The sequence below is a fragment of the Danio rerio genome, chromosome 3 (assembly GCF_049306965.1).
Source record: "Danio rerio strain Tuebingen ecotype United States chromosome 3, GRCz12tu, whole genome shotgun sequence".
Taxonomy (NCBI): domain Eukaryota; kingdom Metazoa; phylum Chordata; class Actinopteri; order Cypriniformes; family Danionidae; genus Danio; species Danio rerio.
The window spans coordinates 55,033,261-55,059,284 of record NC_133178.1 but is presented as its reverse complement, the minus strand read 5'-3'; the positions used below and the strand labels follow the sequence as shown (position 1 = coordinate 55,059,284).

Sequence of the window (26,024 nt, the reverse complement as noted above, 5' to 3'; positions counted from 1 at the left end):
TATATATATGTATATATATATATATATATATATATATATATATATATATATATATATATATATATATATATATATATATATAAAAAGACACATATATATAAAAGACACACAGATTTTATTTTAGAGAGCAGGCATAAGGTTCATTTTCATGTTAGCTGAGCAGTAAATAATAAAGTAAGATATATGAAAAGAATAATGTGATATTTTGCAACTGAAGCATGAGCACACATTGCTTTGCACCCTATAAACACAACCAAGCCTTACAAATACTCTCTGGACCACCCCTTTTAAATACCTTTTTTGCACTAGCTTTCAGAATATTGCTCTGTCTTACGTAAAAAAAAAATACTTGTATAGTCGGTCTCAGGTTATGTGTGTAGTAACGCTGTAAACCCCAAAAAGTTAGTCGATAATGTTACCCTTTTGAATTATTATTATTATTTTTTTTAACATTTTTTAAATATTTCTCAAATGATGTTTAACAGAGCAGGAAAATTTTCCACAGTATGTCCGATAATATATTTCTCTCTAGAGAAAGTCTTATTTGTTTTTTAAGGTCAATATTATTAGCCCCTTTAAGCTATATCTTTTTTCGATAGTCTACAGAACAAACCATCGTTATACTCAGTGTTGTAAAGTAACTAATTACAAGTACTCAAACTACTTTCTTTAGGAATTGAAATTTATTAAGTAGTTTTAATAATGTGTACTTTTACTTTCCCTTGAGTACATTTTTAGTGCAATATCTGTACTTTTACTCAATTACTTTTCTTCAACCTGCAGTCAACCTGCAGTCTATGGGGATTTAAAAAATCAGTCCTGTAATTCCCGTCCAATCAAATCACACATAGAAGGTAAATCACATCATAATGAACTTCCTCAAGACATGAGCGATTTATAAATGCAGCAAACTGTTTGGAAGCAATAAAAGTGTGCAAAAGATGTCCTAAATCTTTACACGCATTGACCCAGAGAATGCTTAGATGCCTGTCACAGATGAGAAGATGACGGATGTTTGCTGTAAAATGACCAAAATGGCCTTAGACACCAAGCAATCACAAGACATCAACATGACGTCAGATTGACGTTGTACCCCAATGTCGTGGGGACGTTGCATTTTGTTTGGTATTTACTATGATCTTTATATAAAGCTGCTTTAACACAATTTACATTATAAAAGCGCTATACAAATAAAGGTGAATTGAACTGAATTGAAATGCAAATCGGGTTGACGTCAGAACTCAATGTCAGACCAACCTAACATCCAACCTAAAACCAACCAAATATCAATGTCTAATGATGTCACAGCTTGAAGTTGTGTGAACGTTACCACTATGACGTCTATCAGACGTTGGATTTTGGTTGCCATACCTGAGGAATAAATGTCAGTATTTGACGTCCAAATTATATTGTTGGCTTGACATTGGATTCTGCTCACTTCCTAACACAACCTAAAATCGACCAAATATCAATGTTATTTGACATCTTTATTGGACATCAAAATAACGTTATCCTTAGATGCTGGCTAGACATTGAATTTTGGTCCCTTTACATCACAACCTAAATCTAACCTAATTTTAACGTCCTGTGATGTTGTGTGCCTGCTGGGCAATCACTAAATGCAATACAGAATGATACATTTACACACATCCACAAATTACATGTAAACGCATCAGCTTTATACAGCGTAATACTCACTACTCAGGAGTACTTTTGAAAGCTCTATTTTTTACTCATACTTTAAGTAATTTTTACAACAGATACTTTTACTCTACTTACACTACATTTTTACATTTTTTGAGTATGACTTTTCAGTACTATTTCCACCACTGGTTATACAATAACTTGGCTAATTACCCTAATTTAGTTAAGCCTTTAAATGTCACTTTAAGCTGTATAGAAGTGTCTTAAAAACATCTAGTCAAATATTATTCACTGTCATCATGGCAAATATAAAATAAATCAGTCATTAGAAATGAGTTATTAAATCTATTATGTTTAGAAATGTGTTGAAAAAATCTGCTCTCTGTTAAACAGAAATTGGGGAAAAAAATAAACAAAGGGGCTAATAATTCAGAAGGGCTAATCATTCAGACTCCAACTGTATTAGCAATTACAAAAGATCTGAATGTGTAATACGTTTTGGGGAATATAAATGAAGGTGAAACAAAAATACAATTCTACACTAACAGAGGAATCCACCTCAGAGACATTCAGAACAAACTGTTCAATGAGAAAACAAGCCAGGCAGAAGACACAGTCTAGTCCTTGTCAAATTAATATTATTCATTTTTTTTAATTTTTGCACTGTTGATTCATCCAGCTATTTATACGCCAATGCACCGCCTCCATTTCCTCTGCAAAATGCTCCTGTGATAAAAAGGACTCATTACTGATGAATTGCAGGATTTATTAGGCAAATTATTGCAGACTGCATAATGTAGATAATAAAAGCAACCTGAACTATGCTCAAGGTATAGTTTGTTTTTATGGTGTTTCAGCCATGTGCCAGGGGGAAAATCGCACTGTCAATACTGTACGAACATATAGCCTTTGTTTATCTCATTGATCCCCTTTTGCTGTGCCAAAAATCCCTTCATTTATCTTCCTCTCCCTCTAGCAGCTCTCTTATTCCCTTTGGTTTCAATCCATGCCATTGTCTTGTCCTTTTCACTGAATCTTTGCTAAAAAACATCTGCTCTGTTAGTGCATTTTTTTGTCTTTATTGCTAGGGTTTACCTAACATTTATGACATAAATGTAAAATAAAAAAATGTTGTAGCCTATCCTCATCTAGCCGTTCACTATAAAATTGACTTGAGCGTTATAATGAATAAACATGACTACTTTGATGCACAAAACTAATTATGTGATAAAACCTTCAATTAAGAGCAACCTACAAATAGGAAGTGGGAGAATCATTAAAGCTCACAATTGAAACAGATTTGATATTGTTTTACAATTTTGTTCTATTTGAGTTGGAATCATTTAAGTGCATCTTCATTTGAGCAATGCTAAATTCACAGCTAGAGCCACAGTTTCATTTTCTGTCTGATGTTTCCACTGCGTCAAAGCCAATAAATGCATAAGCCTTAACTGAGTCTAAAATGAGTCATGAATCGTTTTTGTCCATTTCCTGGGCAAGACCGTACACTTTAAAGGTTAATCTGTTGAGAGTTAATTTAGTTAACTTTATGGAGTGCAGTGAACAGACATCCCAGCAGGCATAGGACATCAACATGATGTCAGATCGACGTTGCACCCCATTTTGCATTTTGTTTGGAAATAAAAATGACGTCAGAACCCACTGTCAGGCCGGCGTCAATGTTCAACGTCCAACAGACATTGCGTTTGGGTTACTTTCCAAAAAAGAAATGTAAACCAATGTAAAAAAACCCCCCAAAATATCAACGTCTAATGACGTTGTGTGGAGGTTACCACTATGACGTCTATCACATGTTGGATTTAGGTTGCCATACATGATGAATAAATGTCAGTATTTGTCCTCAACATGATTTTGGTTTAAGATGTTGGCTCGACGTTGGATTTTGGTCACTTTCCAACAGAATCTAAAATCAGTAACGTCATTTCATTCATTCATTCATATTCTTGTCAGCTTAGTCCCTTTATTAATCCGGAGTTGCCACAGCAGAATGAATCGCCAACTTATCCAGCTCGTTTTTATGCAGCGGATGCCCTTCCAGCCGAAACCCAACTCTGGGACATAACGTCATTTCATGTCGCTAAAATAAGGTTGTCCTCAGACACTGGCGACCTAAATCTAACCTAATATTAATGTCTTATGATGTTGTGTGTCTGCTGGGACGAACAAAAGGCTTCAAAGTTTACATGTCTTAAAATCAGTGGAATAAATGCTGCAATCAATGTAATCTCAGCCTCACAAATACATTTTTTTACGAAAATGTATGAATAAAACATTCTGTCAAGATTTTTGTAAAGAATAAAATATAGTTTTCAAGCATCAAAACAATAAAATTGCAATTCAACTTTAATTTCTTTTTATATCAAATTTTTTAAATATGTATATAGATATAGGGCTCTATTTTGACGGTCCATGCACAAAGTGCAAAGCGCAGGGCGCAAATGCTTTCAGGGCGTCAGAATGAACTTTTGCTAATTTAAGGACAGAAAAATCCGCTTTGCGCCATGGCGCATGGTCTAAAAGGGTTTAACCCATTTTTTTTAATGAGTTATAGGTGTGTTATGAGAATAAACCAATCAGAGTCTTATATCCCATTCCCTTTAAGAGCCAGTTGCGTTGCGCCATAAGTGCATTTGCTATTTACATGACGACTTTATAAGTGGAAAAACTGAGCATTTCACTTACAAGAAAACAGTTTAAACAGAGCATCTGCAGCCCGAGAATAAGAGAAAAAATATTAACTTTCACTTTCGCTCTCGTGGATAGGGAAACCTTGTACGCACAGACATCAATTAGCCTATAAATAATTAATTTAGTTTGTTAAGGGCAAAGATTTGTTTCAAAACTATTTCTAAATTCAGTTCTAATTTTCAGCAAACGAATAAGTGTGTAATAATACCTGACAGGTGGGCAAATATAAGCTTTTTATTAAAACAAATATAAATATGGATATAATAAATATACTGCTAATAATTATAACATTATAAAAAAGCTAATTGTCACGAATAAACTGAAAAAGCTACCCTAGATGAAGAAGGCATGAAAGCAGTGGTTTTTAAATTTATAGGCTGGAAAATAATATGTTTTACCGTATTTTAATCCTTTATATTTATATCCTATATATATATATATATATATATATATATATATATATATATATATATATATATATATATATATATATATATATATATATAAAATCCTTAATATTTTAATTCTTTTACATATGTACAGATATTTGCGTATTGCTCTACATCTTGTGTGAGCCTATGGGCGCACATATGAGCGCAAATGCATTTGCTATTTAAACAGCATGGTGCAAAACATCAAAATGACTCTTGCGCCAGGGTGAAACTAGCAAACAACAATTGTGTCGCGCCTTGTGCCACATTGCACCAGGTGTATGATAGGGCTCATAGAGTTGAAGTCAATATTTTTGTTTTATTTCAGCTAGAATAAAATCAGTTTTTATTTTTTAAAAACATTTTAGGGTCAAAATTATTAGCAACTTAAAGCTATTTTATTTTTTTTAAAGTCTACAGAACAAACCTTAATTATATAGTGACTTGCCTAATTACCCCAACCTGCCTAGTTAACCTAATTATTCTAGTTAAGGTTTAAAAATGTCACTTTAAGCTATAGAAGTGTCTTGAAAAATATCTAGTCAAATATTATTTAATGTCATCATGGCAAAGATAAAACAAATCATCATTATTATTATTGTTATTAGAAATGAGTTATTAAAACTATTATGTTTAGAAATGTGTTGAAAAATCTTCTCTTTGTTGAAATAAACAAGGGGACTAATAATTCTGATTTCAACTGTATATATTAACAGCAATTTTGTAAAATGTCATTTAGTGTACCAATAAATACCAAAGACATATTTAGAACAAGAAAAGAAAAAAAACTAAATACTTTAAACTACTCTATTTAAGGATTACAGTAAATGCTCATTGATTGTGATTATTAATTTTTATGTTTTGCCAAAATACAATAATACAATTTAGAATGTTATTGATATAAACCTGCATACACACTCAGAAATAATGGTACAAGAGCTTTAGTAAAGGGCAGGTACCTATTTAAAAGATAGATGTTTGTAATGTGTCCACAGTGGTAACCTAAATGTACACTTTTTACAATTGAAAACAATTCAAGTTGACCAATGTGCTTTACAATAACTAAAAACCACAAACACGAATGTCAAAGACAAAAGCAAGTAAAAAAATTAGATACAAAGAATAAGAATGACAATAAAACATGCTGCTCAAAAAACTGTAAAAATTATTATAAAAATCCCATTTGATAAGGTGTAAGTTTTGTCAAATAGGAACGCTTAAAATTAGATTTAAAAACAAACAGAGATGGTGGAAAATGGCAAATCATTCCAAAGTTTAGGAGCAGAGACAAAGAAGGCTGGATCACCCTGACATTTAAGTCTAGACTTAGAAATTAACAAAAGTCTCTGATTTGATGAGCAAAGTGAACTGGTGGAGAGTGCTCAGTCAAAAGGGCTGAAAGGTAAGATGGAACTAAGCAATTTAATGATTTAAAAACATGAAGTAACATTTTAAGTTATTTTTGTCATTTTAAACATTTAAGTACTTTGTACCTTTAAAGTTTGTAAAATCAAAAAGTACAATGCTTATTTTAATAGCACACATGCTATATTCTATAGGTGAACAATTAATCTGTGAAAGTTAATCTGCTGAAAAAAAAATGTTTTGGTTATCTTCAGTCAAAGTCTGACTATTTGCTTCTGCATTTGAAATGGCGATCCATGTCTGGTCTTGTTCTCACATGACTATTTTTTTAAAAACCGCAGTTTTTTCTATGCAGTTTGGCTGTTTGTCCAAACAAAAAAGCAGTCTTCTGAAAACTCCAGCCAGTGTGGTCATGCAGACTTTACAACTGGTATTTTTGCAACATAAACTCATTCTGAAAATGTCCCCCTATATACATTTCTGGAGATTGCAAATTATGTAGCCAAAAGTAAGAATGGCTGCATTTTTTTCAAAAAACGAACGCTACAGGGCGATATGATGTTGTACATTTTCTCACTTACCAGCTGACTGCTTACCTCCATATGGATGGCTTTCCCACTGTTAACAGTTTGTCCAGTAGTTCGCCATGTACATCGGCAGATTTGAGACACAGAGAGAAGTTGACCACGACGATGGGGTTCGAGTCCAGCAAAGAATGGATTCTAGAAAGCGGGTAAGACAAAAACAGGAGCCAAAAAATAAAATAAACAAGTAAATAACAAGGTAAGAATGTGGTCAAATCTAAAAATGTGGTGAAAATCAGACGAGGGCTTTTCTTTTTCTGGATTACTTTGTAAAACACTGTTAGTTGGGTTTAGGGAAGTGGGTGGTAAATCGGTGCTTTTGAAAACAATATTGGTTGGGTTTAGGAAAGGAGATGGGTGGGTCAGTCAGTCAGTCATTTAGTCAGTCAGTCGACAAAGGCCTCTGGTGGATTTACGCAAAAACAACAGGCAAAAACAGAAATTTGAGATCTCAAAAAGCATACAAAGTGGCCTTTGGTGAATTCGCAAAAACAAAAACAGCAAAAAATGTAGCTCCTGGGACCTATTTGGTGCTCTCCAAAAATGTATATAGGGGTACATAATCAGATGGAACCTGTGTTGGCTTTTTGCCTTAACATATCAGCACTGTTTTTTCCTTTCTGATTGGCCAATATGAATAGGTTTACACCAAATGCGGACTATGCGATTGAGGCAGCAAACGTGTCACATATTTTTAACACCATGGGACTGTAATCTGCCTCTGGTCTCATGTTTGAATTGACTTGTATGCAGAGTACTTGTGCAAATGAAGCCACATTTAAATTCAACATTTGGTGTGAACCCAACATGAAAGGCTTTTATCGCCACCTGTTGGTTTGGGGTTGCCTCAAAACTGTTTATAAAAATACATGTTTAGACATGGCCACTGTTGATGTTAGTTTAACAGCTTCAGAGACAAAATTCTCAACCACTCCCTTTCGTTAGTTTGCCATGAGGGAATAATGTGCAAAAAGAAAGCCCTGCCCCATAATCAATATTCAGTTTTAGTTGGAAGTACATCAACACACTGACACAAAAGTCTCAGTAACATCTAGTTCAGAAAAACTTTAAGTTACCAATGTGGACCTAAAGTAGGTATAAACATGTGCTCTTGAAAAGGTGCTACGCCAGTCACAGGTCTTGTACCTTTATTTCTGAGATGGTAGCCTATTATTTTAATCAGTCAGAATAAGTATGTCATTGAATTTTTACATGAATATAAATTCTCCATCCAATCCTCCATTCTCAATCAACAAAGCACTTGAACAACAAAGGATCATAAACCTGCAATTACAGTTGCATTTGTCAGATTTTCCATTGATACAAAACATTTGAATGCTGGAAGTAAACATTCTTCTTATATCGAAGAACTAATAAACCTTTAAAGGGACAGTTCACTGAAAAATGTAAATGCTGTCATCATTTTCCTCAGGTTGTTCCAGTCCTTTATTAATTTTATTTTTATGCATGACACAAACACAAAAGAATATTTGGAAGAATATCAGTAACCAAACAGACATTTACCACAAATGTATTGCCATAGCTGGAAAAATAAATACTTTGAAAGAACCTGAAGATGAGTAAAAGATAAGATAATCTTTGGTGAACCACCCCTTTAAAGACAGACCAAGGTTGTGTTTTTTTCACAGAACATACATTTATGTATAACGACTAAAATTAGAGATGTGTCATTTAAAATTGTTCATTGTATTTACCCTGTAAAACAGGTAATTGCAAGATTTTGTAACAATATTGATTTAAAATGTACTTTCTGTAACGATAAAGAAGACAATATTTATTGATGATATTTGATGATATTTAATTATCATTTATTTTATAATTGTATTTATGCACAATTGTTTTGGTGTGATTTTTTTCTTTTTTGTTAAGCTGAGTACGAATATTGCATTGGAATTCAAAGAAAAAGTTATTTATTTTTTTATATGAATATAGTTCACTTCAAAATGTGGCATATTGTTAATTTGCTCATTATATATGGATTTTTTTTATTCATAAATGTAAACAGACCAAGGTTGTTAATTGATCACATATGCTTTTTTTGAAACAATCTATTCAGATTAATTAAGCTCATTTTTAAACTCATTTTGATAATTGAGAAATTTATGCAGACATTACCCGGAACTTTATCAATTACAGAGTCACAGTGAGCAAAGTGCACCAAAAGAAATCTTTAGCCCTGCCCACTTTCATTAAGTAACACAACTCACACACACTCTTTGCTGCATTTTTACAGTTATTTACTGCAAAATGGTCAAAAACCACATACTTCCTTCATATTTTACTTCTGTAATATGTACTGCATTGTATAATTTCGAAACTTTTACAGTAACTTTGGAATTTGCAATATTACAATGTAATCAAAGTTATCAAGTACGGCTACAGGAGTTAAAGAAAAAAAATGAGACAGTTGATGTATAAATAGGTGCACTTCTTTGGAATTTAATAAAATGTAAAATGTAAATAAATTACAGTAAAATACTGTTAAAATTGTCATACTGTAAAATTAAAATGTGGTGAAGGGCATTTTACCATAAAAAGAAGATGCAGTAAGGCTATTTTTTTGTCAAATGAAATTGCGATAGAGCTCTGCTACTGTAAAACACATTTACAGCTAAATTACAGTGCTACCAATAAGTTACTTCAAAAATACAATAGAACGTCCAAAAGTGTAATCAAGATAATATGTAATGTCTAACAGTCACATTTACCCTGTCATATTGCTGACGTATGCATTGGATCAACTAAACCTTTCATACACTCTTATGTTATATATGTTATATATACATAAGGGTGCACAAAGTGATTTTTGCTACTCATTCTTGATATTTGAAAGCACCCCCCTTTTCTTTTTTGTCATCAATATATGTATATATCCATACTTTACATATTTAGGGTTGTACTTGCGATTCGACAAATTTGTTGCAACAATGAAATGAAATTTCACATGTTAAACAGTAGGGTTGTTGCGCACGCTTTTCAAAATAAAAGTCCGGTATAAGCAAAATAAGTACAAATCTTTACTTTTGTTGTTTTTATTTACCTTAAACTCCGCGATCCACTGAAAATGTTGTCTTAGATCAGACAAGAAGCACTGCATTAAATTCCATTTCCTTCTGCCATGTCTTTATAATAAGACAGTTTATTTTACCCCTATATTTTCAATGAAATTTCTGCACTAGCCTGTTGCTACTGATGGCACATTTTCCATCTTATTTTACGCTTGAACAATTAAATTAATGCTTAATGTTATTTAACGTAATGTATTGTAATTACATAACAACATCGATGAGGTAAAAACAACCTTGTGAAATTAAAAATACTCACATTAAGTCTTTACCGGACGTTTAGCGTTGGCTTTAAAACTCCAGCTGTGCATAGAACCCATTCTACACATTTGAAAAGAGTTTTAAACTTCGAGTTGAGGGTAATGAGTTGATTATATACCTCTTTACTTCTATTTAAATGGAGTAAGTTCACAGTACTCATATAGATTAGTTTTTTTAAACTAAAAATTGTTTGTAGCACTCGATATCCTCAACCTGTTTGAGTTGCCTTAACTTAATTGTTTTACAATACTCAGTTGGTTTGAGTTCTCTTCATTTATTAGAATTTAACTGTGCTCAAATTGCTTAATTTACTCAAACTGAGTAAGTTCACAGTACTCATTAGAATTAGTTTTTGAACTTAAATGGTTTGTAGCAATCAGTTTCCTCAAACGGTTTGAGTTGCCTTAACTTATTGGGTTTTACAGTACTCATTTGGTTTGAGGTCTCTTCATTTATTGGTTTTACTGTGCTTAAATTGTTTTGTTTACTCAAATGGATTGAGTTCACAGTACTCATTAGGATTAGTTTTTGAATTTAAATGGTTTGTTGCAATTAGTTTCCTCAAATGGTTGAGTTACCTTCACTTATTTGGCTTTACAGTCTACTCAATCGTATGCCTTTGTCTTTAGACTGATTTTTGCTTACTTTTTGTTTGTTTGTTTTAAATCAATGCTCGTACTGTAGGTAGCTAATATTGTTACCAGTGCTGCTTTCTTTTTAAAGTGACTTCAGTGCAAGCTGTGTTTTATGCATATTGACTATGCAACAGACTTTTTTGACCTCTAAAATTTTGCTGAATTTCACTAATGTCACGGCATTGTCACAATGACAAAATGACAAAGACACATTTCCTCTGAAAATGCCGTGCACACTTTTGCTGACAGTCACGGCTTCTCCATCAGAAACTCAAAAATGATGTTTCATTCTTTCAGACAGACAAATATGAGATAATATTACACAGAGGTGTACTCAAAGGGCTTTTTTTGCACTCAGAAAATGGGTTCAGGAGACTTGAGAGGGCAGCCTCTGCCTGTCTTCCACTCTATCTTCTTTAACACTGTAATGCTGAGCCGCTCCACAATGCTCTGAAATGAAGCAGTGGAGAGTCTGTAATGGAGTAATCAGTGTGCTCACTTTAACCTGGCAAATTGTTATTTTTGTTACTGTTCAGTACACCTTGATCTCCTTCTGTGCACTTTCATATTTCATTTTTATCTTTCTTCTCTTTTTAAAGCTTCAGACTGCTTTTCTTGGGCAACTCTGAGACAATCCCAGAGATTTCGGCGGGGAACGACTGATAACAGAAGACTGACGAAGCGCACCAATTTTCTCTGCGAGGAAGCACAAGGACTGCGTTGAAGAGCTGCAGAGTTTCAGCAGGAAGCCAGAATGACCATAACAGGTCACCGAGAGCCTGTCTGTCTGAGAGGAATTTCCAGAACATTTAGCTCTTTTACATCGGGTACGAGCAGTTATGTTTGGGAAAGAAGTACTTTGCCATTACATTAAAAGTGGGAAGACTTGCAAGAATTTTCCTAGTGTGTACTACATTAGTTTACATGAATTGTGTTGACTGAACAATACAGCATTTAGAAATCTTGGTTGATGTTGATGTCTACATTTACTAATGTAATGATAAACCCAGCATTAACAATATTTAATGTATTGTATCATTAACAAAGTAAATTCAAGTTCCAAGGTTATGCTTGCTGGAAACAGATGCCAAATATTACAAAAAGAGAATTCACAGTGATCATGATGGGGATTTCAGTGACGGCTATAGAGTCATCTTAAATCACAAGATGACTCCCAAAATTCCAGAGTTAAAAGAATGGGTTAATATAATGACTAAAACAGCTTCGTATGAACGTTTACTTTACATAATAAGTACACAATATTCAATAATATTACAGAATAATGACAAAGCAGGGGTTCCTGTGTGTTTCCCAGTGTATCCCAAGACTTTTGCTCCTACTGTGTGCGACAATGTCTTGTAACACAATTTAAAATTACCAGGTTTTCTTTTTCATATTGTACTTTTGTTCACAGTGTACTGTACATCCTGGCTTTACATTTAGTTGGTCTGCCAGTGATCATTTGTAATATGTGTTTGTATTGTTTTGTCATGTACCAGAAGAAAACAATACAATACTTAAATAATAAACAAATACATAAAAAAGATATATTTTTTACTAGTTTATTTCTAGTTGCTACTGATATATTTATATTTCTGGTTTAACTTGTTATACTCTAAATTAACAATACAAAAAGTAGACAATAAAAATAAAATTATATTTAAATAACTGAATAAATACTAATTATCAAAAATTCTTGTTGTGAACAATTTCTCATTTTCATTTAGTTTCACATAGTTTACTAAAATAGAGATCATCTAAGTAGAAAAATAAATAAAAACTAAAATAATGAACAATGACTAAACTAGAATAGGAAGCTTAAAAATATAAACACTTCAGAATTATTCAAATAAAATTCATTTTATCGTAAAAATATTTAAAAACATAACTAATACAAAAACGAATTAATTAAAAACATGATAAATGTAATCAAAACTCATAAACTTTTAATAGAACCTACTTAATTTCTAATTGAAATATCACTGAGTTCAAAGACAAATTGTCCCCTTAGAATTATAAGGTTTTATCTGACATTTTTTTCAAAATTGAGTTATTGACACCTTCTTATTAAATGACAACTTATTTACACTATGGGATGTTTTTTATAAGTTGTTTATATTTTAAGACTTTTTATTTATTTTACACACATACTGTTTGCTATTAAGCTCAATATCACAAAATCGTTCAGACCGCAGACAGAACCTAATAATTCCAAGGTGACAAAATGTTGATTTAAACACTCAGCACTGGAGGAAATGTGTGTGTATGTGTGTTTTCTTATAACTTTATCGATAATGCACAACAAAATTAACACTTCATGAATTAATTTACAATATAATACTGTACCCGAATGGCCATTGTATGTTTAAACCCATCAGACTAGAAAATGTACAATAATTAGAAAAAAAAAAAGCCATTAGAGTACCCAAAAACAAAACAGCATCAAGTAGAAAAAACTAATGAAAGTCAGTGGCTACTTGGTTTTGAAAATCACATTGAATAGATTACTCTATCTTGCTTGACATATTAGTATAAAAAGCTGGAAAACTTGAGAGAGATGTTATGTGTTGTGAAATGAACTGAAATGAAAGTGTGTTTGACTCACCCGGTGTGTGTTGGTCGTGTGTGTCGCAGCAGCAGCAGCTCTTCTTTTCTCATCTCTTGTCCATGTGCTTCAGGCAGCTCTACTGCTCATCACTCAGAAAAACACATCTCTCTCTCTCTCTCTCTCTCTCTCTCTTTCTCTCTCACACTCTCTCTCTCTCTCACACACACCCTAATCTCTCTCACTCTCTTTGGTCTCTCCTTTATCCAGCTTCTGTTTAAGCTTCGAAAACATCCATATTGTTTAAATGCAGACTATTCCCATGATTTTCACTACTGAGGTTGCTTTCTAACCCTGATTCATACTGTAGTTTGCTTCCGCTAGCCATTTGTCCAGTGTTTAATTATATATGCATTGAATTGTAACAGATTCCCTTTCATGGTTTGTGATGCCAGTGATTTGCAAATAAATTGCAAACCATCATTAGCATGAAAGTGAAAGGTGCACTCTCAGAAAAAAATGTACAAAGGCTGTCAATAGAGCAGTACCTTTTCAAATTTCCACTGAGTGGTATGGTATGCTTTTATGGCTGTTTCCACTGTCAAAGGGTACCAAAAAGGGAACCGTACCGTACCACTTTATGGGTACTCTTTGCAAAGGGTACCTAGCACTACGAAAGGGTACCAAAAGGCGGAGCTGTACACACTGCTGATCGCTATTGGCTACAGAGATATGTAACTGGCTTGTGGACAAATAGGTGAATGAAAACAAAGGAACCACCATTTTTTAAAAATACAGTTGAGACATTACACAGTTATAATATATACATATCATAACAAGCAATGGTTGACTCAAGCTCAAACAAACTTTGTTGTCGTCTTGATGAACAGCCACAAAACCAAGAAGAACAAAATCTGCTGTTTCCTGTTGTTTTACAAGCTCGTCTACAAGTGGCAGTGATTTTACTTTCTCGCAATTGCTCACAGCATGTCTATACTTGAAAGAACGAACACCTTAAGCTGATTATTATAATGTGTTTGGGTGATTATAGAAGTGCTTTGACATCCGATCCTTTTAGAAACAGACAAACGCCATAGTGAAGCGCAAAAAAATTAAGGAGAAGTTGGAAAAACAAAGAAGCAAATGATTCTTTCAGCGTACTTAATTCTTACATGTGCTGGGGAGATTAAAGATACAGATGAGAGGTTTGCACTGACTGTGGGCTATATTTTGTGTTATTTTTAAAACCAAATGTATGCTGTGTGTAGTTTTTCTGTAATTGGTAAAATATTGGAGACTGTAATAGTCTGTATGAGTTCATATATGTTGCATTTATTCATTTTATATAATTGCAGATGTTACAGTAGGCCATCTTGCACTGTCATTGATCTGCAGTTATAATTAAATCATGTTCATAGAAAGGTTAGTAATAAACATTTATACACAAGTATTTATGTGAATAATGCATCGGTTTTGTGAGAAGTGCTTCACATCTGATATGTGAACGACACATATAGCTTTACTTTGACATTTTCTCGAGCGAGAATGACATCGACTGCAACAATACGCTCACCATTGGTACCCTTTTAGCAGTGGAAATGCAAGCCTGATAAAGGTGATCTGTACCGGAGCGTACCATACGTACTGTACCACTCTGGCACACTGATTGGGTACTAATGTGGTTTCAAAAGTGGACACAACTGAGACTGCCCTATTCTATGTTGTGGAAGCCTTAAGACTTGCAAGTACTTCCTCGACATCCTCAGTGCTCAGTTTTCTGCAGTTTTCTGCTGCTTTTGTCACGCTACACCACCAAATTCTCTTGGCAACCCACAGGACTAGACATCTCAGAAGACCACACGCAGTGGTTCCAGCCTCATGAAAAAATTTAACTATTTAACATTTTACCAGTTTAGTGGCTAATTCATACAAATTCGTAGAATTCTGTCAAACGAAAATGTATGATTTTTAAAAGGAGTCGTGGCACCCAATCCCACTTTTAAACCCAACTGTCATTAGGTGATAAGAAAATCGTACTAAATTGTATGAATGATATTGTATTGTTGTATTATTGTATTAATTGTATTATTGATATTGTTTCATACGAATTAGCCACTAAATCCAACGGTTATGAACTGCCATTAGATAACATTGGTGGTTCAGCTATTACCTTTCAGGTATACTTTTAAGGTTGTCTCAGAGAAAAGAAATGTCAGAGCCGTACCTAGCAACTGGGACGCCTCAGGGCTCTGTTCTAGGGCAGTCACTCTTCTTCAGTTACTAGCCATCACTTGTTTCTCTCATTCAGAAACATGACTTTTCCTACTATTGCTATGCTGAAGAGACCCAACTCTACTTCTCATTCCAGCCAGATGGTCTGATAATTGCTGCCTGGATATCAACATGTCTGACAGATATCCCTGGCTGGATGAAGGACCACCACCGTCAACTCAATATCTCAAAATCTGAACTGCAGGTAATCCTGCCCAGCCCAATGATTAACCATAACTTCACCATACAGCTGTGAAATATCTGATTCCAGGACTGTCAGGAACCTAGGAGTGGTTCTTGATGACCAGCTGAACTTCACAGTTCAAACCAGATTTCTAGAACTGCCCAATCATGCATAATCAATCTACAGAACAAGAGGAAGATCAGGCTCATCCTATCTAAACAAGCAGCTCAACTGCTTGTCCAGGCTCTTGTTCTGTCCAGACTGGACTACTACAATGCCTTCTTGGTCTCCAACCAACGCCATCAATCCAGATCCAGAATGGACCAGCCAAACTGGTCTTTAACAAGCTGAAAAGAGTTAATGTCACTCCTTTACTCATTAATCTACACTGGCTGCCAAATGCTGCTTGCATCAAATTCAAGACACTGTCATTCTCCTACAAATCAACTATTGGCTCTGCAAACCTTTACCCAAACTCACTAATCCAGGCTTATGTATCCAGCTGGACCGTTCTGCTATTGAATATCGCCATAGGAATAAAATAACTTTCAAGGACTTTCACTTTTAATGTTCCCTGCTGGTGGAATAATTTACCAAAGTTCATCTAAAGCCTGTGGCTATTTTTAAGAAATGAATAAAGACACATTTGTCGACACTTGATCCTCCAACAACAGAACTTCATATGTCCGTTGTCCAGCACAAAACAAACCGAGATTTGTCACAGCATCTGCATATTGTTGCTTTTTTGATCACTTAAAATGCTTAGTCGCTTTGAATGAAAGCATCTGCTAAATGAATAAATCAAAATGTAATGTAAATGTGTGCACTTTAAATGCTAATATATACCATTGAGGTGCTAATTTGCACTCTTTAGGGGTAAATAGGGCCCAAGTGACAGGATTTGGAGTGTGATTTTAATCCATTCCCATGTGCGAAGGGAGAGAATACTCAATTCTGTCTCTGGGCACAAAGCACACATATAAAGAGCCAAGTCTCAGATAGGATGTGAATACTGACCAATGATTTTTTCTCAGAGAGATTCACACAAATTCATCTTTTTGAGAATTCACAGTTAATTATGCCTTATCCTCCTTAAATGCCACCCCACTTTTTGAGTTCAACAGTTGAAAATGACATCTGATACAGTATGTATGGAATAATTGACTTTTTGACTTTTCTAGGCTATGAAATAATTGAAATCATCCAATGACTTGACTTGCCTTACCTTGAAATCCTTCAGTGATATGAGACTGTAATGTGGTCCTACTGGAACTACTTTATCGGTGCATTCATGTAAAAATTGTAATTGCACACTTTAGAATATTCATTAAGAATCAGAATTAAGCATTCAATAGCAGTATAAATGTATAATATATAGTTTTTCAAAACAATTGTTCGAAAAATATATAAATTGTTACAACCCCAAATCAGAAAAAGTTCAAACAGTATGGAGAATGCAAATAAAAGGTAGTGATTTCTAAATTTACTTTAAATTTTATTTCATTGCAGACAACATGAACTGATGTGATATGACGTCAACTTAATTTCATTTGTAAATATACAACCTTTCCTGTCATACAGACCTGCTACTTCCGAAAAAAAATGTTGGGACAGGAACGGTTTAAGGCTAGTAATCTGCTAAATTGATTGAATCATAATGTAATTTGAAACAGGTGTCAATAGGTGATTTTAATTATGATTTCATAGAATAGCAGCATTCAAGAAAGGTCTAGTCTTTTAGGGGCAAATATGGGCTCATGATCACCAGTTTGCCAACAAATGTATGAGAAAATGATTGAAATGTTAAAAAACAAATGTTTCTCAAAGAAAGATAGGAAGACACTTGGATATTTAGGGCTCTATTTTGACGGTCCATGCGCAGAGTGCATAACGCAGGGCGCAAACGCTTTCAGGGTGTGTCAGGACGCGTTTTTGCTAATTTAAGGACGGGAAAATCTGCCTTGCGTCGTGGCGCATGGTCCAAAAGGGTTGAGTTTATTTTCTTAATGATATAGGTGTGTTTTGAGAATAAACCAATTAGAGTCTCATCTCCCATTCCCTTTAAGAGCCAGCTGCATCGCGCCAAGAGCGCATTCGCTATTTACAGGATGCAAAGTAAGTGGAAAAAAATGAGCATTTCACAAGCAAACAGTTAACAGTTGACAGTTTTTTTTAACAGAAAACTGTTAAACAGAGCATCTACTGCGTGAGAATGAGAGATAATGGAACTACTTTCACATTCGCTCTTGGATAGGGAAACCTTTACGCACAGACATCAATTAGTCTATAAAAAAATAATTTTGTTTGTTAAGCGCAAATATTTGTTTCAAAACTATTTCTAAATTCAGTTCTTATTTCCAGCAAACAAATAAAGGAATAATAATAACGAAGTGTGCTTAAAAACACGAGTTATATCCTAAAACACATGCTGTGCCCCATATGGTCTAAAACCTGACTGGTGGGCAAATCTAAGCTTGTTTTTAATAAAACAAATATTAATATGGATATAATAAATAATACTGCTAATAATAATAACATTATACAAAAGCAAATTGTTATGAATGAACTGAAAAAGCCTCCCGAGATGAAGAAGACATAAAAGCAGTGATTTTTCATATTTATGTAGGCTAGAAAATAATATGTTTTGTAATATTTTAATGCTTTATATTTATATCCTATACCTATTACTATTATATCCTATATATATCCTTAATGTTTAAATTTTTTCATATGTAAAGATATTTGCCTATTGCTCTCTTGTGCGTATTTAGCAGTGCGTAAGCGAGGCGCAACTCTGCGCTGGAGTTTAGACCGGGTTAGTTTTGGTCTAATGAAAAATCTATTATAGTTTCTCAAAATAGCAACCCGCCAGCGGTCCGCCTCAGAACGCCTTCCTTTTTAGACCAGAACGCCTATTGGCGCACAAATGAGCGCTAATACATTTGCTATTTAAACAGTGTAGTGCAACGCCTCAAAACGACTCTTGCGCCAAGCTGAAACTACCAAAAGACTATTGTGCCACGCCTTGCGCCACACTGCGCCGGGTGTATGATAAATGACTTATCTTTTACAGTGCAAAACATTATTAAAAGATTTAAGGAATCTGAAGGAATTTCAGTTTATAAAGGACAAGGGAGCAAGCCTAAGCTGAACAACTGTGATCTCCAATCCTTCAGGCGGCACTGCTTCAAGAATCGTCATTCATCTATAAGTGATATCACCACATTGACTCAGGACTACTTAGGTAAATCTTTGTTAAGTAACACAATATATCCAAGTATACCCAATTCCACTCCAGAGTTTCTCCTACTCCAGTGTCTCCTTGATTCCCTCCTGCATTTCTCTTGTTCTTACGCCCTAGTGTTTACTGTGTTCCTCGTCTTCCTGGATTCCCTTAATGTGTGTCATGTGTCTGCAACGAACTCTCTACAAACTCAGGTAAGCTTCTTTTATTGCCTTTGTTTATTAAAATCCTTGTTTTGTAATTCACCTCTCGTGTCCAGTCCTCTGTGTGTCGTGACACATTTGAAGGCCACATTTCAAGCCTCTGGATAATTGGATTTTTCATGTTAAACATGCTGATAACTATAATGTTAAGGTGCTTTAGAACAATCTACATTATAAAAGCACTATAGTAACAAAAATATTATTGAATCCAATTGACACTTTATTGTTTTTCAAGGCTACAGGAGCATACCTACCAAAAATCCCATTTTTCCGCAGTCCATTGTATTTTACATCCATCTTTTGCCACCCTCCAATTTTGTTTTTTCTCCTGGGAAGGTCCCGTTATTTTTATGGCCCAACCTAGTTACGAAAAGTCACTGTAAGTCCATTTTTGTCAGCTTGCCAGATCTTGTATGAAGCTCATCGCCTTACACAACTGACGAAATATTCAAATCTCAAAGTATTTTTTTTTACCTCAATTAACTCTCCTCCCCAATTATAGTTAGTTCTGCACAGTAGTAGAACAAAATCTAATCTAAAGTACCTACTTAAACAGGATGTAATTTCAGACCCACTGAGAGAGTCATTTACTGGAACTCTGTAAGGATTAATCTACATTTTGGTGCAAGACTTCAGTTATCCCTAAACTTTAAGGATACAACACATATTGCTAACAACAAAACTGTGCCAAGTCAAAATGTTAAGTGGTTTAGATTTGGAAAAGGATATAGTGATCTGCTGGCCGATGAGTAAAAAAGTTTATGCCAAGCCAAGAGCACATTATTTATTTTTGAGCAAAGAAAATGTATATTAATACGCACAGTCAGTCACAGTCTAATTTAGTTCCTGAAAGAACAAGATGTTAAAGGTCTTCGCCCACTGCACCAAGCACCTGTAGGTACGAATTACCAAAGCAGAAGCATAATGACAGTGATTTCCCTCAGCTCAATGTTATTTGATTATGTCTGTATTGCCCTTGAAGATAAATGGCATGTTGTTTCTTTTCTCAATAAATGCACACATATAATGATAATAATGACTACAGTAAAGAAACTCCACAACCAGTGGCTATTAAAAAGTACAGGTAAATTATTATTAATTGTTTTTAAAAAATAGATATGTTTGTGCTTTTTAATAAAGACTGTGCTGCACTTCTGTTCTTACTGGATTACATCTGCAGGGAGAAAAACAATTAAAATATGCATAATAAAATGCTCAACACAAGGAGAAATTTAAAAGATAAGTTTCTTTGCCATCTGTCTCTTGAAAATAAATTAGTGGCAACATGAACAGGTTTTGTGGTATTTCTCACAAGAACAAGAACAAGAACAACAACAATAACAATAATACAAACATAAATAATAATAATAATAATAATTAAGTAAATATATACAGTTGAAGTCGGAATTATTAGTCCCCTCTTAATTATTATATCCCATTTATTTTTTCCCCTTGCTTATTTTTTCCCCCAACTTTATGAACGGAGAGAAGATTTTTTTCAACACATTTCTAAACATAAAAACAAATTTCTAAGAACTGATTTATTTTATCTTTGCCATGATGACAGCGTGATCTTTATCATAAAAATGTACTTGATATTTTAAAAAACACTTCTATACAGCTTAAAGTGACATTTAAAGGCTTCACTGGGTTAACCAGGTTAACTAGGCAGTTAGGGTAATTAGGCAAGTTATTGTATGATGATGGTTTGTTCTGTAGACTATCGAAAAAAGTTGCTTAAGGAGGTCAATAATTTTGTTCTAAAACTGCTTTTATTCAGAAGAAAAAAAATATTATCAGACAACCTGTGAGTGTAACCTTGCCCTGTTACACATGATTTGGGAAATATTAAAAAAAGAAAAAAAAAATTCAAAGGGTGGTTAATAATTCTGACTTCAAATATATAAATAAAAATAAATATTTATTAAAAAAACATATATATATATATATATATATATATATATATATATATATATATATATATATATATATATATATATATATATATATATATATATATATATATATATAAGTGGTGTAATAATCAGCAGAATAAATATAAATTGTAAAATATTCAGTACTGTAAAAAAATTACTGCTACTACTACTGTATAAATCCAACATTATAATCTATAGAAACCATGTTTATTTTTAGTCTCATTTTCAAAAACATTTTGAGTTTTTCACTCTTAAAACTTCATGTTTATTGCTAGATGTGTTATTTTTAAAGATTTAATCAGTGGCATACATTTCATGGCTGGTTTTCACCACCTATTGGTTAAATTATGTAATTGCTGCCTACAAATTAAATTTGAGTATTAAGTTAAATGCATCTGATGGTGATTTTAATCTTTACCATAAACATCTCTTTCTTGATTTTTGCATTTTTCAAACACAGATATGAGTGCAGCGATTAGAAGGATTAAAAAACCATTACCATCATTTAAAATTTATGTTGTGTGGGTGTTGAGATCCCAATCTTTTAATGATTAACCCTGCAGCTTACACTGAATGCATTAAGGCAGGCTAAACAAGCAGTGGCAGAAAACACCTTTAATAACCTAAGAAACTCAACCTATCCCCAATTACCTAACACAACTTCTTCCCTCATAATTATATTTTACAGGTCAGCCTAAATGCTTTCATACATGTGATTTGAATGACGTGAGAGGTGATTTGTATTAGCCAATCCATGGGTCATGTGTGTTTTGAACAGTGGGTTGTGATCCATACGAGTCATGGTTCAACCGGGATCTGTTACACCCCTACTATACATATATATATATATACATATATATATATATATATATATATATATATATATATATATATATATATATATATATATATATATATATATATATATATATATTCTTTTTGAAATATTTCACAAATGTTGTTCAACAGAACAAGAAAATCTTCCCAGTATGTCCGACAATATTTTTTCTTCTGAAAAAAGTGCTATTTGCCTTAATTAATCTAGAATAAAAGCAGTTTTAAATTTTTTGAAAACCATTTTAGGGCCAAATATTTTTTTCATTAGTCTACAGAACAAACCATCATTGTAAAATAACTTGCCAAACTATCCTAACCTGCCTAGTTAACCTAATTAACCTAGTTACGCCTTTAAATGTCACTTTAAGCTGTATAGAAGTGTCTTGAAAAAATATCAAGTAAAATATTATTTACTGTCATCAAGGCAAAGATAAAATACAGCAGTTATTAGAAATGAGTTATTAAACTATTATGTTTGGAAACGTGTAGGAAAAATCTGGTCTCTGTTAAACAGAAATTGGGGAAAAATTGGGGGGGGGGGTGTTTATATATATATATATATATATATATATATATATATATATATATATATATATATATATATATATATATATATATATATAAACAATGAATAAAACTTAAATAAATGACCATCATAAAATAAATTAATTAATATAATAGGAAATGTAAATGGAAAAATCTACAAAAACAATTACACTGATTATACAAAACATTTTGACATTTTCATGTTACTATTTTTCTCTTTAGTCAACTTAAATAGTGTTAATCAAGCTTTTGTGCTCATTTCTACATATAAACTATTAGTAGGAAACAGAATGAACAGGATCAGGGCTCTTTGACCAGGGATCTTTTGTCTGAGTGAGCTCTTCTGCTCTGATATGGACATAAAGTCCTTAAGGCAATTATTAAGTTCAGAATGGAAGAACAAATATAATTAGCATACGACTTCACCTGTTCATCTGTCTCTGTTCCTCTGTTTTCTCTTTTGTTAGCAGAGTCATTACACATCCACAGTGCCCAATTGACTTGACTTATTTATTTAGCTGAACTCAGTGTCTCTTTGTGAATCATAATAGTGTCACGTTCTGCTTTATGATGCTTGGCTGCTGAAGTGTTAATGGCCTCTGAAGCCCATCTGAATCCATGTCATGTTTCATTCCAGACACAGCAGAGGAGAACCTATTCTTGAACGACCGGATACGTTTCGGAGAAATTACATGAGTTCTTTGAGCTACAGATAAAAAGTCAATGTGACCGGGGCGCAAAGATTTCAAACATTCGACAATTTGCAAATTTAACTTGTATTAATACAGAGAAGCTACTTATTTGACTCCTTGTCCTAACCGTTCCAATATTTCGAATGTAGTATTTTCAATGTTATCATTTTTATAGAACAAAAGAAACTGATACATTCATTCATAAAGGACACATTAAGTTGATCAACGTGATATTAAAGATATTGATTTTAATATTTTGAAATACTCTATTCATAAAAAAAGCACACTGTAAAAATTGCGGTAAAATTTGCCAGTAATACTGTAATACTTACAAGGGCACTGTAAATGAACAGTTATAGTGTTGTAGAACAACAGTAGTTGTAATTGTCACAGTGCGCTTGTAAATTTTGCCAGTTATAAAACTGTGAAATTTACAAGCACACTATAAATTATTAATCGCGTTTGTGCTATAAAAGTACAGGCTCAATCGTAACTGTTAATGTACAGTGCAGCACAGTTCTTTCAGAGCCGGTAATGCTGTAAATTGCCAGTAATTCTCTCAATTTTACAGCCATTTTTTTACATTGCACAAAAATGTACAATTGAAGTCAGAATTATTAAACCCTCTGAATTATTTCTTCACCCGTGTTTTCCCTTAATTCCCTATAATAGTTTAAATAACTTATCCCAATAACTGATTTATTTTATCTTTGCCATGATGACAGTAAATAATATTTGACTAGATCTTTTTCAAGACACTTCTATACAGCTTAAAGTGACATTTAAAGCCTCAACTAGGTTAATTAGGTTAACTAGGCAGGTTTGGGTAATTAAGCAAGTTATTGTATAACTGTAGTTTGTTCTGTAGACTATTGAAATAAAAGCATAAAGTGGCTTATAATTTTGACCTTAAAATGTTTTTTTTTTTTTTTTAAATTAAAAACTACTTTTATTCTAGCAAAAAATAAAACAAATAATACTTTCTCCAGAAGAAAAAATATTATCAGACATACTGTGAAAAGTTATTGTGGATTATAGATAGCAAAATTTTGGGGTTTTGTTATGGTTTTTGTTTTTAACCATGACGATAAAACACCAACACCATTATGAGCGTATTAAAACATGTGCTTGTTTGTCGTAAAAATGTGTAAAAATGAAAAAAAAAAAAAAACTAATATGTGCATTTCCTTACTTCCATGTGCAGCCATGTTGCTGTTGTAGCTGGTGTATTCTGGAAATTTTCATACCCCTCGGTTTTAAGTGTGGTCCTGAAAAATCTTTGTTTCAAGGGCTATCTAGCCCTTCCCCTTATCTCTACGCCTTCAAGATGAAGATAATTGGGACAAGTTAAGGGGAAGGGCTAAGGGTAAGAAAGGGATTAGACCTAAATTTTTTACCTTCAAAATATTATTGGTATAAAATCCATTAATGTTATTTGCATTTCAGTGTAAATAGTAGCACAGAGGTTCCATTTTTGGCAAGGTGTATTCAGCATTGTATGCTTTTTGCACTGCGGTGTAAAGAGCTATATTAATATTCATAGAGTAAACAGTAATGCATACTAACACCCTCCATTTGTCAATATTAGCTAGATTAGCTTTTTAGCTAAATCCTAGTGGAAGCAGACATCCCTGGTTCTCTTGGTGTGTTGTCCCTGACTGCTGCTGTCCCCATTTTACAATCAAACAATTTTATAACATTATTAATAAAAATATGGTAGACCCATAAAGAAACATTTTACAGTAAACTACTGTATTTCATTAATTTGTAGTATTATACACCAGTGTTTTCAACTAACATCTCCACATCATAGCTATGTTACAGACAAAAGCACAACCATAATTCAGTTAAATTCATTTCATCTTTATTTCTATAGCACTTTTACAATGTAGATTGTGTCAAAGCAGCTTAACATAGAAGATTATAGTAAATCAAAACTGTGTCAGTCCAGTTTTCAGGGTTGAAGTTCAGTTTAGTTCAGTTCAGTGTGGTTTAATTTTCACAGCTGAAAGTCCAACACTGAAAAGCGAATCTATTGATGAGCAGCTCCACAAATCCCAAATCAAACAAGCCAGTGGTGACAGTGGTGAGGTACAAACTTCACCAACTGACGAAAGTGAAGGAAGAAAACCTCAAGAGAAACCAGGCTCAACTATGCATGACCATTTCTCCTCTGGCCAAACTTCTGTGCAGAGCTGCAGTCTAGGTGTCAGAGGCTGGAGACGCCTGGACGTCCATCGTTAAGAAGCTGCAGGTCAACGGCGGGTGTTCAGGCTGCCCAAAAGGTCAATGCGAAGACTTGTCTGTCACTGGGTCTTTCAGGAATCAGTCTCATTCTCTCCACTTCTCCATGTCCACCACAGGATACGGCTTGGTCCAGGATTATGCCATCGTAATCCTGGACCAGGATCCACCATGTGGATGATGAGAAAGTCATAAGACAAACCAATGCTCAACCAATGCGTTTAGTAAATTAACTAATAAAATAGTTTTTTTTTCCACACATCTAAACTTTAGAACAACGAAGATTTTGATCATTATTTCAGAAAAAAATCTAGTGTCTTTAAATTGTTTTCTAATTTTGATCTCCACTGTATTTATTTATTTATTAGCTACTTCATTTCATACTTCATTTAGCTACATCACTACATGTTTGTGAGTCTAGAAAAGTTCATATACTTGAGCTAACATAATTACTTTTTGTAGCCTACAGCTCAAAAGCCATATTATGCAGCCCATGTCCTAACTCATTTTCCAATCTTCGATTTCTTGTTTCGGTTAATTTAGCTGAAACCAAAATATACCTGCATGCACAAACTCACAAATGAAGCATATCAAAACAGGATCCAG

General features: G+C 33.5%; 1 protein-coding gene across 4 annotated transcripts in view; it reads right to left on the bottom strand.

The window, feature by feature from the left end:
• ptger1c (prostaglandin E receptor 1c (subtype EP1)) overlaps nt 1–13,401 on the bottom strand; it is a 30,833-nt gene extending 17,432 nt beyond the window's left edge. For 3 of the 4 annotated variants that reach the window (XM_073934151.1, XM_068215269.2, XM_073934162.1), the window contains exons 1-2: nt 13,321–13,401; nt 6,746–6,871 (exon numbers count right to left, since the gene is read on the bottom strand). The gene's annotated coding sequence lies outside the window, so the exon portion shown is untranslated. The remainder of the gene's footprint in view (nt 1–6,745; nt 6,872–13,320) is intronic. The other variant, XM_073934158.1, reaches the window with a different exon arrangement.
• Between the last annotated feature and the right edge of the window lie 12,623 nt (nt 13,402–26,024).